We start from the raw sequence: 10989 nt of genomic DNA on the forward strand, positions 1-10989 counted from the left end.
TCTCCCCCTTTTCCCGAATCCCCATTCCACCTCAGACTACCAAATAATTTCACTAAACATTATGAAAACTTTATGCTGTTTTAATTTTAAAAACCTACAGGGAAAAAACACCTGCATCACTTGAAACATTGAATAATAGCATAGAGAGAATAACTGTTATTATTATCTTTCTCTCTCTGTTATTTATTTATTTTTTGTGGGTTTCATGCTGTCCCCTAATGCATAGGACACACACAGGCTTTCCTCCTCACCAACGACATTAAACACCGTGTCCACACTGGATGCGAGTGGCAAAATACAGTAGAACCATTATAATGAGTGACACTGTGTACACTGGATGCGATGCGATGCGACGCTACACGACAAAACCCGACATTAAACTGATGCCTTGTTCTATCTATGACGTACTGACACAAAGTTAAAGGGGTCATATGATGCTGCTAAAAAGAACATTATTTGGTGTATTTGGTGTAATGAAATGTGTTGCGACTACTGTAGCGTCCGGTATAGACACGGTGAGTGAAGCCAACAGCAAGATATGCCTCGTCATATTTTCTGCATTTAGCTTTTAAATGACCAGCACCTGCCTGGGTCTGTGCGACTTCATCTATGGCTTTTCTCTTCGCTTTCACAAACTGATCCATCTCCCATTCTAATTACGTCCTTTGGCTGTTTACTGTTTTATTTCTTTTCTTTTTCTGCTGATGGCCCACGCTCGACTTGAAGCAGCGCTGCTTAGACCGATGGGTATGTGTCATCAAAGTAGTACTGCGAGAGCTATAAGAGAGCGCGGATGTCACCTTATGCTTTCTCTCGCCGTATTTTGATGTCATACACCGATCGATCTTCAAGTCGAACACACCTCTTTACTCTCGCGTGTCACGTGACTGAGTGTAATCACAGCCCCTGCGATTGAAAAATCGCGTTTTTTCACATCGCGATATTATCGCAAATGCAATTAATCATTCAGCCCTACCCTTTGTTAACAACAGAGTAGAGCACTCCTACCATTTACCATCAGTTTAATTTCACAAAAGCGTCTGTGAAATACAACAGAACCTGATTTACAAAAGAAAAAGTATAAAAACACAAAGACCACAGGGAAAAGGAATAAACTGAGTTAAATTAAAGAAGAGCATCATACACTAGTCTGCAACAGGAAGCAGCAGGTTCTTACCTCACAGGGTAGCAAGTGTGGCAGCACATGATGATGAAGTGTACTCATGAGTATCAGCATTCAGAGTCTTCTGTCTGGAGCTGATCACAGAGCAAAGCCACAAGCTCCTGTAAAAAAAACTTTGTAGTATCTAAAAAGAAATGGGGAGCAAAGAAAAAGATAATTATACCATCAATTGAAAAACTAAAGAAAAATGTCATTAGGAAGCCACTACTGCATAAAGCGCCCACAAACAACAATTATACTATATCAGAGGAGCTTTACCAGAACTTCTGACTATGGAGATAAAATGCAAACTGCCATTGTGCCTCTTTTGGGTAAAGGAGGAAGGTTGTTGTCTTTAACAGAATCAACATTGCTAACAAATTCCCCATTACTAAAGTCAGAAAACAAATTAGATCTGCAGGAATCCAATACTCATGGATATAATTTGGTTATCTTTCTTACACTTTTGGAACGCTCATCTAGATTAAGCATCAAAATGTTTGATCTCATATAAAGTGAATTATCATTATCTGGTTGCATCACAAATTTAAGACAGCAGATCCCCTGTTTATTATTCTCATTATAAAAGTTGGATCAGTTGAAAGAAATACATCAGCGACTTCTGAGTGCAAAAGAATGATAGAATAGTCTCAAATATTTGTATGATTTGTCATGCGTTGCTTTAAGACATGTTCAGTGTGTCACAGTTGCCAAATCACAGCTTAGCAAAAGAAAACATTTTGCATCTTCAAAATTATTTGAACGTTGTCAAAGTGAAAGTCATGATAAAACTGAAGTAGTGACAGATCTTTTCTTCTGTATTATGACAAACATCCAAGTATAATGGATTATCAAAGAAAAAATGTAGGGCAGGGACTTGGTGCTATGCATCAGTTGTTGACTGGCTTGAGATGAGGGTGTTTCAGTCAAAAATAAATGCAAGCTTGCAGGCGATTGTGCAGTGGCAGGGTTTAGGCAGTGAGATAGAGAGGGTGTTAATGAAGACAACGTTTTGAAATTTATCTTTAAACTGGTAATAAAAAGTGGAAATCTGATTGCCACACTGCTCACTAAAAAACACTTATTGCAGCCTAAGATGACTTTCTTGTTTAAACTTCTGTTTCAAAACTTAAAAGTACATATTTGCAAGCGACGTTTGATACAGTATCATACACTATAAAATGGGAGCTTCAAACTTAACAATATGACAACAAAACACTCAGAAGCTTGAATGGAAATGAGGAATAAATTAAGAGGAGTAAAGTAAGTTGCTGTCAAGGAAGTTCATGGCATAACTTTGACAAATTTGCACATATTCACTAAGTAACACTGAATAGGTCACACAGGAGATCCATAATGCTGTTCTCCAGTATTAAACTGAACTGAGACTTTGTGTGGTTTAGCGCCCAAAGCAAGGCAAAAACACTCCTCGGACAGAGTGTCACCAAACCTGAGACATTTAGATCCATACAGGTGCCAGGAGGAGTTGACCCCGACTGTCTTCGCTTCAAAAGAGGATTATAACTTATTTCCCAAGGAATGTTGACTTCTTCCCAGTTCTGTAGATTTAGGGGTGATCTTTTCAATAGCCCTCATCAAAACCTACCGTTTTAGATATAGCCGTTTGTAATTAAAGCGGCTTGTGTATACACATCTCCACTTCAAAACTCTTGACCGGAAACGTGTCCAATGATTTGTGACACTGTTTTTTTTTTTTGTTGGAGTGCTGAGAGAGAGAAACTATGTGCTGAAAGATGAGGGACAACTGTAGGAAGTGGAAATCAAACATATGAAGATGTCATCACTGCTGTTAATTCCAGAGGGTTTAGTAAAACCAACAGGAAAGCACGAGGGTGTATAAAAAGTAATTGGGGCTCGAAGGGGAGACTAATGTGATCAAAGTGAACGATCAGCCATAGCTAATTGAAATTAAAGCCCATGAAATGAGAAGGTTAGTGTGGTTCACTGAGGCGCTGAGAATGGGAACACAGATGCCTTGAGCGAGGGCTCAGCTGTGCCTGCAAAGAGCTACAAAGCACCCACTCATTCTTTTTACACTATGGTTATGATATTCCTTAATGTTTGTGATATTTTACAAGCATTCAGTCATGATTCAGCTACGTGGGAAGGCAACAGCTGAATTTTTCTTTAGTTTTGTGAGATGACAGCAAACTGTTTACGGTCAAAACCACAGGCTTCATGCATGATTTAAAACCAACAATCAATGAAAATTAATGCTACAAAATGTTTAAATTGGTCAGATATTTATTTATGATTTAACGCCATGTCAGCAGCAGTTGCTATACTCATGGCAAGAGGAAACATTTCAATTTCACAATTCAAACGTATATATCATTTCAAAACAATTATATAACAATTTTGTTGGAAAATTATATATAAATAAATAAATAAATATGTACAAATATACAAAAACATACATATAATAAAAATAATAACAAGAACAAAAGTAATAAGAACAATTATATAGAGTCTTTCAGCTTAATGCATGACTTATTATTACATTGATGTTGCTTAGTAACGACGGCACAGGAGAAGCTGGCAATGTATAACATTGCTCTCTGCACTATTAGGTTTTTGAACCGTTCGTTTTGTTTACAAAGCTTCGGTACATAACGCCACTTACGTCTGTCTTACGAATGTACTGCAAATGCTCTAAAGAACGCTAAAGGCGAACAGAAATGAGATATAGGCCTACAGCTCTCTGTTTGCAGCGCGTCAGTCACGCTCGTCAGGAAAGTGAGTGAAACACACACAAACACACATTTTTTTTAAATCAAATAATATGTCATTAATAGCGGTTCACTTCCGCGATTTGGTACGATTGCGTTCACATCAGCAGTGAACCGTACCCCAGACCACCCTTTTTAAGCGGACTCGGGTACGGTTCGCGGGTGGGTGCGCACCCGAGTTCGGAAGACAGCGTTCACATCATCCAAACGAACCGAACTCTGACGTCAATCGAACGCGGGTGCGCACCAAAAGTGCTAGTGTGAAAGCACCCTTAAAAACCACGTTCATATTCGCGCGATTTTTTGCGCAGCTCATCAGTGAACAACGGCTCTGTGTAGTTAATGCTGCTCAATGTGAAAGCCCGCAGGTGATGGAGATTTACCGCTGATTAAAGAACCGGCTTTCTGACAAGATGCGCGTTAAATATCGCATGCGATTTATCGTGCAGCCCCTATTTGTTACCTAACTTGTTTTAAACTTACCATTAAATGTACCACATTCATAAAAGCAGAAAGAAAATAGATTTCATTTTTTGATATCAACACCATGAAATGCAATAAACATTACATTACTCCAGTGTTTCCCAAACTGGGGTTAATGAAAAAACTGCAGTGAGTTGATAAAAAGCTAATAATTAATTTAATCATAAAAATCTAAATGAATAAATAAATAAATAGTTTTAAAATAAAAAGAAAAGAAAACACTAATGATAGTGCTGCATGTCAACTAAATATTGAATATTTACATCAATTATTATTGCAAATAATAATTATATTAAATTATTATTAAATTATCGCGTTTGGCATTTTAAAATTGTCCCAGGAGAATTCTTTTTAAAAATGTCCATTAATATATTTTCTGAATAAAAAAGTTGCCTAGTATTATTTAAAACTGGACATTCAATTAAAATATGTTTTATACTCAAAAGATTTACGTAAGACCTTTGTTCATCTTTGGAACACAAATTAAAGCGGTCATATGATGTTGCTAAAAAGAACATTATTTTGTGTATTTGGTGTAATGAAATGTGTTTAATTAAAAAAACACATTATTTTCCATATACTGTACATTATTGTTTCTCCTCTATGCCCCGCCTTGCCTTCTTTCTTTGCGTGAACATTTGGGCGGCATTAGGCAAATCTTCCCACATAGTGAGGTAGATATGTAGGGGCGTGTTAGAACGAGCCGTTTTAGTTAGGCGTGGTTGACTCTTAACTTTTATAAAGAATATCTCTTTGGATTTGAGACTTTAGTCTTTGCAACTTTACAGATCTTCTTCATGCACCAAGAGCTTGTATCACTTCAAAGAGAAAGGAAAAATTGAAATCGCATCACATGACCCCTTTAAGATATTTTTGGTGAAATCCGAGAGCTTTCTGAGCCTGCATAGACAGCAATGCAACTGAAACGTTCCCAGGCCCAGAAAGGTAAAATAGTCCATGTGACATCAGTGGTTCAACTGTAATGCTATGAAGCTAAGAAAATACTTTTTGCGCGAAGAAAACAAAAATAATGACTTTATTCAATGATTTCTTCACTCCGCCACCATTCACGAGTGTACCACGACACATGCGTGTGATGCTGCTAACGCAGGAGAAACGTTCTAACGTAGAACATGCATGCGCTGCGCCTTGTTTACAAGCAGAGGAATGCACACTCGTGCGTTGTGGTACTCATGTGAATAGTGGAGGAGACTGACCTGGAAGAGAAGAAATCTTGAATAAAGTCGTTATTTTTGTTTTCTTTGCGCACAAAAAGTATTCTCATAGCTGACCGAAGGTCTTAGGGGTTTGGAACGACATGAGGTTGAGTAATTAATGAGGGTGAACTTTCCCTTTAAGAGGTGCGATTGGCACAGTATAAAGGAGAAAGGCAATAATTAACCCTGGGCTTACAACAGCTGAGTGATGATGACCACCATGTAACACATCTGTTCATATTCACCATTTAGGAACTCTTACTCATTTCCTCTACAAAGGAGAGACCTATTATGGAGGAAGTCATTCAATTACAACCAGCCATTCTCCTTTCATTTAGGTTACGGCCCTGAAACAGAAAACACAATATGCAGGCTATAGCTCATAGTGCTGTACTCGGTGAGATTTATCTCCTCCAATCTGCTTAGCAAACTTAGTCATATTTTAAAACAACATTGCGTAACAAAGAAGCTGAATGAAAAACAGAGAGATGCAAGTTTCATTTTTAATTTGCAGGTTTAGTTCGGCTATTATTTTTTCAGCTATTTATCAAGGTCTAGAGCTCAACAATAACGATTTTTATACTAGAGCAGATGGGTTTGCACTTGCCCTGTCAACATTTACTCCATGAAAATGAAAAATTACTATTTTTAGCAACATGTGTCAGAAAAACATATATTATGTGTGTGTGTGTGTGTGTGTGTGTGTGTATATACATGCATATATATAAATTATATTTTTGTAACACAAACGTAACGTTTAATTTATGTGTGTATAAATATTATAATTTATATTAATAAATATAATTTTTACATAATTAGATATTTTATATATGAAACATTTAGTTTATTGTATTTATTATATATAATTTAAAGATTTAAATAACACACATTGTTGTGATATTTAAAACATCAAAATTGGACATTTAACACTTGAACATTTAACATTTCACAAAAACAATTGAGAAGAACAGAAACACATAAAAAATTAATGTGTAACAGCATAGCACTTGTTTCTCAACTGTTCCAAAACTCTCTCACACTGACCCTTAGCCACTGGGGCATCCTTATTGTCAAGCCCAGGGGTTCTATATGCATTTTACCTTTAGACATGCAGAAATTAATCCCTGTTTTCTTGTGATGGCTGGACTTGCTGGAGGGCTCAGTATTAATGAATGTTTTTATTGAGGGTTTTGTTCAGGTTCAGCAGTGCTATGATATGAGCACAAGCAATGTTTAGACAGACAGAGCCAGACTCTGGAAATACCCCTCTTTATAGTCGTGTGGTTCTGTGCAGATGCCAAACACATCTCGGACCTAACATAATGCCCTGCAAAAATACAGACAGCATGGTTTGGGAGGATCTTTCCATAATAAAATGTCAAATATAACTACCCATGCAAAGCAGAGGGAAAATATCCAATATTTAACAATCAAAACACCACGCAAAGAAGAGCATGTAATACTTTTTAAATAAACCTTACATTTTTAAAAAGCATTACGGGAAGAACTACAAAAGTGCCCAAGAGAAACAACATAGGGTCATAGTGGCAGGCGCTAGCAATAAGCCACTACCTGATTGGTATAAAGGAATAGCAGTATATGGTAGAGCTAAACATTGGGACGTCTCGGCACCACAAATAATGGACGCGTGAGCACTTTGCACGCTCAGCTAACCACAACCAGCTCTGCTCTATTGTTCTGTGTGGTCACAACTACTGCACCCTTCAACAAAACACTCCTGAAAGACATGGCATTTCCTACACAGAGACAGATAAAGAGAGTGACATGCAAAAAGGTATACATAAAGCTCTACACCGACATGAGGGTGTAAGGGCTTAACAAGGGCTAATTTAGTTGCGGTTTCCAAATACAAGGTGTTTTCGTTGCATTATTCACTAAAAAGCATACGCCAAATTTATGACAAGCACAACCTGCATGCATGAAGATGTGCTTCACGTCTCAGTAGTAAAATTTTTTTTTTGGTTATTTCAACCTGAAGCAACTTTTGTCCTTTTTCGAAGCTTCTTAAAAGAATCATTCTTCACTTGCCAACTGCATACAGGCCATTTACAGGCTTGGCATTCATTAAGGTTTGAAGATAACATTTAGTGAGAAAAGATTCACCAAGCGGGGACGTGCATTCCACCTTTCCATGCAAAAAAGGGAAATAAACAAGTCTGACTGTTACTGCAGAAAATGATCAAATCTCCCCAGACTCAATTTCAGCTGCCATTCAAGGCCATGAAACTAGCCATTCTCTGGTTTTTCACTATTACATCTTATTACAGCCAAGGTGAATTACACAACTGAAAACAACTGAACAGCCTACAATGAAGCATGAAACTCTTAAAATGAGTCTTAAAGGGACAGTTCACCCAAAACTGACAATTCTGTCATCGTTTACTCACCCTGATGATGACTTTCAAAACCTGTATTAATTACTTCAATAAATTTTCATTATTTTTCCACAAAAGAAGTCATACAGGTTTGGAATGAAATGAGGGTGAGTAAATGATGACAGAATTTTATTTTATTATTTATTTTTTCTGGGGGGTCAACTATCCCTTACTAAAAGTGGCTTTACTTAAAAGTAACGTCTGAGTTGAAGTGATATTGCTTTCTTGTCTGATTCAGCTTAGAGCGCACAGGGACCGAAACCTGGCTCTTTTTCTCTCTCTCCCCCCCTTTCCATTCTCCCTCCCTTTCGTTCTCTTTCTCCCTCCTCCCCCCTTTCCAAGGAGAGGCTCATCTAGGGCCAGACGAAGGCCCACAGGCTGAAAAATAAAAAACGAGTCATGCATGGAGGAAGCAGGCCACCATTTCTCCTTAAATACAGACATAAAGATATATATAAATAAAGAAAGCCTGGCTCTTAGGGAGTAAATTAGATTTGGTTCTCTCTTCCCCTCCCACTCCTGGCCTTCTATTTTAGTTGCAAGTAGAGCACAGGCCTTTTTCTGGCCCGTGGTTGCAGGAGCAATTCAGATTGCTGAAGGTTTCATGTGCTGTGGGAGGTGGGAGGGGTGCTGCTGGGGTCATGTTGTAGAGCCCACATCTTGCACTTACAAATATGCCAGCAGATTACAAAACATGAAGCAAATTACAACAAATTGGTGCCAATGATTCATGAGAAAGAACAGGCACAGGACTAATCTATCTGACACAGATTGTGAATGTGAATTCCTGTGTCAAGGGCAGGGCTGACCTTATAAACATGCTTCAGGGCAAGTAGTCCTGATTATATATCCGTTTTTAAACAATCTATACAATGAATAATCACATGCAGTTAATGTATGCAATTACACAACAAGTAAAGAGAGTTACCTAAACTAACACACAGGAGAATTTTTATATTTGATATTCTTGAAGATTTTTTCAAGATATTCAAACATTTACAAAAAAAAAAAAGATATATTCTTTTAAAATATAAATATAAAATATATATTTTCTGAAAAGTCAAATTTTCTTGCAAAAAAAATGTAGGCATTAAGTCCATTTGTGTTTCTGAACAATGCCACTAAAAAAAAAAGAGGGCTTCTCATGAGAGCCAAAGAGCAAGCACAGGCCTCTCTAAGGTTCTCTGTTTTTCATTTGAAGCTTTCTGCTCTTTTCTCCCTCCACAAATCTGAAAGACCAATACCACGGTAAATTAAGATATATGGATAGAACTGCCTCTCTCCTCGTAGGAGATTTATCTCCGTCTCTGTGTTTAATTGCCCCTTGGACTAATCATGGGTCTGTTCATTCTCTAGGTGCTGTGGAGGGTCAGGACCCCAAAAAGATATATACTTTATTCTAAACAACTCTAAACAACTCAGAAGAACCTGTGAGAGTCTGCAAAAAAAAAAAAGATATAAATGTTATAGATTAATTTACTGAACTGTGATAACAATCCAAGCAGTCTTATAAAATGTTTTTTTAATTATTATTACTATTACTATTTAAAAAAAAATACTCAACAAGGCAAGCATGCACCAAATAATTCATACTAATCGGTTATCAGCTTGACCAATCTTCTAAGTTTTCAATTCAGTCAGTTATAATTTTTATTTTTTAATTTCTGGTCTATCGATAGATGGCATAATTTTATGCCAGAACCCAACAACAGTATTCAAAGGTAAAGTAAATTATTTAGAGCCCAAAACATATATAAAAATTATTAAATGTTTGCATAAATAAATAGCATAAATAACAACAATGGCAATAGTAATATTATTTGCTAGTGTTGTCAATAGAATTATAATGAATATAATTTTTTTATTTGTTGTGGTCATTTAATTATGATTGTGTCAACAAGCAGAAGTTCTTGAGGGGGGGGGGAAATGTGTTATTAGAGACTTTAACATAAAATAATCTTTATGTATCCGTCAACCTGTAGTGTAAAATATAGCATAAAAATAATATTTTTAATTTATTTATTTTTAAGTTTGTGGTAGTAATACATGCAAAAGAGATCATGCAAAACCCAGTCTGAATGTAAACAACTCAACATTCAGTCAAAGAAAACAGGGAGTAATCACACAAATACAACGAAAATGTAGCAAAGTTAATGCAAAGACAACATCTCTCTAATCAAGGACAAACTGTGTTTAATTAAACTACTGACAAAGGCCAATTCAAGCAACACGACATAAGAAGGTAGTCAACGTGATTTTTCACGATGCATGTTGGGACTTGACAACAAAACCCAAACATAGATGTTATCAAAGCAACCCCACACAAAAATATAATAAACAATATGGAGCAACATAGACAAAAGGGACTAATTTACTTTAATGAGAGCACGGCTGTTGTAGAAAAAGATCATATAATGTGGCAAAAAGGGCTGGAATTAGAAAATAGCAGATAAGGAAGAAAAGAAGCATTTCCAAACTCTGTAGATAAGAAATACCTTTGTTAAATGTAGTATTAACTGTCTGGTTCATCTAAAGCGTCCACTTTTGCAAAACGAAACCATGACAAGAGAAACAAACTTTCCCCCTCCACTACCGGAAAGAAAACCATCACGCAAATATCCGGAATTCCCACTTACCTATTTGATGAAGCCGCTCAAACAACTCAAAATCCGTCCAAATTAGGATTTATGACTCGTGACGAAGGTCTACTTCAAATCGTGTATTATAGAGACTTTCCGTGGTGAGGTTTTAGGAGATTTTCTCCTGCTTTCGAGGACGTTTTTCTACGGTTTCCTTCGTTCTTTTCTTTTCTAGTTGTGCCTCTATGTGAGGGAACATTCCACTCGTGCGAGTAACGCGTTGAGCCCGGATTCAGTCTTCCAATCACAGCTGCGCGCTGCTGAAGTCCTCCAATCACGGCAACGCGGCCGAACGCGAGCGTTCTAGTCGCAGATCCGCGCGGTGAAAAACAAGCAGGAGAG

The 10989-nt window shown here is 37.1% G+C and overlaps 1 protein-coding gene across 2 annotated transcripts in view; it reads right to left on the minus strand.

Moving 5' to 3' along the window:
- bmpr1ab (bone morphogenetic protein receptor, type IAb) overlaps positions 1-10989 on the minus strand; it is a 37179-nt gene extending 26190 nt beyond the window's left edge. Inside the window, exons 1-2 of one of the 2 annotated variants that reach the window (XM_016551378.1) lie at positions 10645-10989; positions 1178-1307 (exon numbers count right to left, since the gene is read on the minus strand). The gene's annotated coding sequence lies outside the window, so the exon portion shown is untranslated. The remainder of the gene's footprint in view (positions 1-1177; positions 1308-10644) is intronic. The other variant, XM_016551385.1, reaches the window with a different exon arrangement.

This window comes from Sinocyclocheilus rhinocerous, unplaced genomic scaffold (assembly GCF_001515625.1).
Source record: "Sinocyclocheilus rhinocerous isolate Xijiao unplaced genomic scaffold, SAMN03320098_v1.1 scaffold251, whole genome shotgun sequence".
NCBI lineage: Eukaryota > Metazoa > Chordata > Actinopteri > Cypriniformes > Cyprinidae > Sinocyclocheilus > Sinocyclocheilus rhinocerous.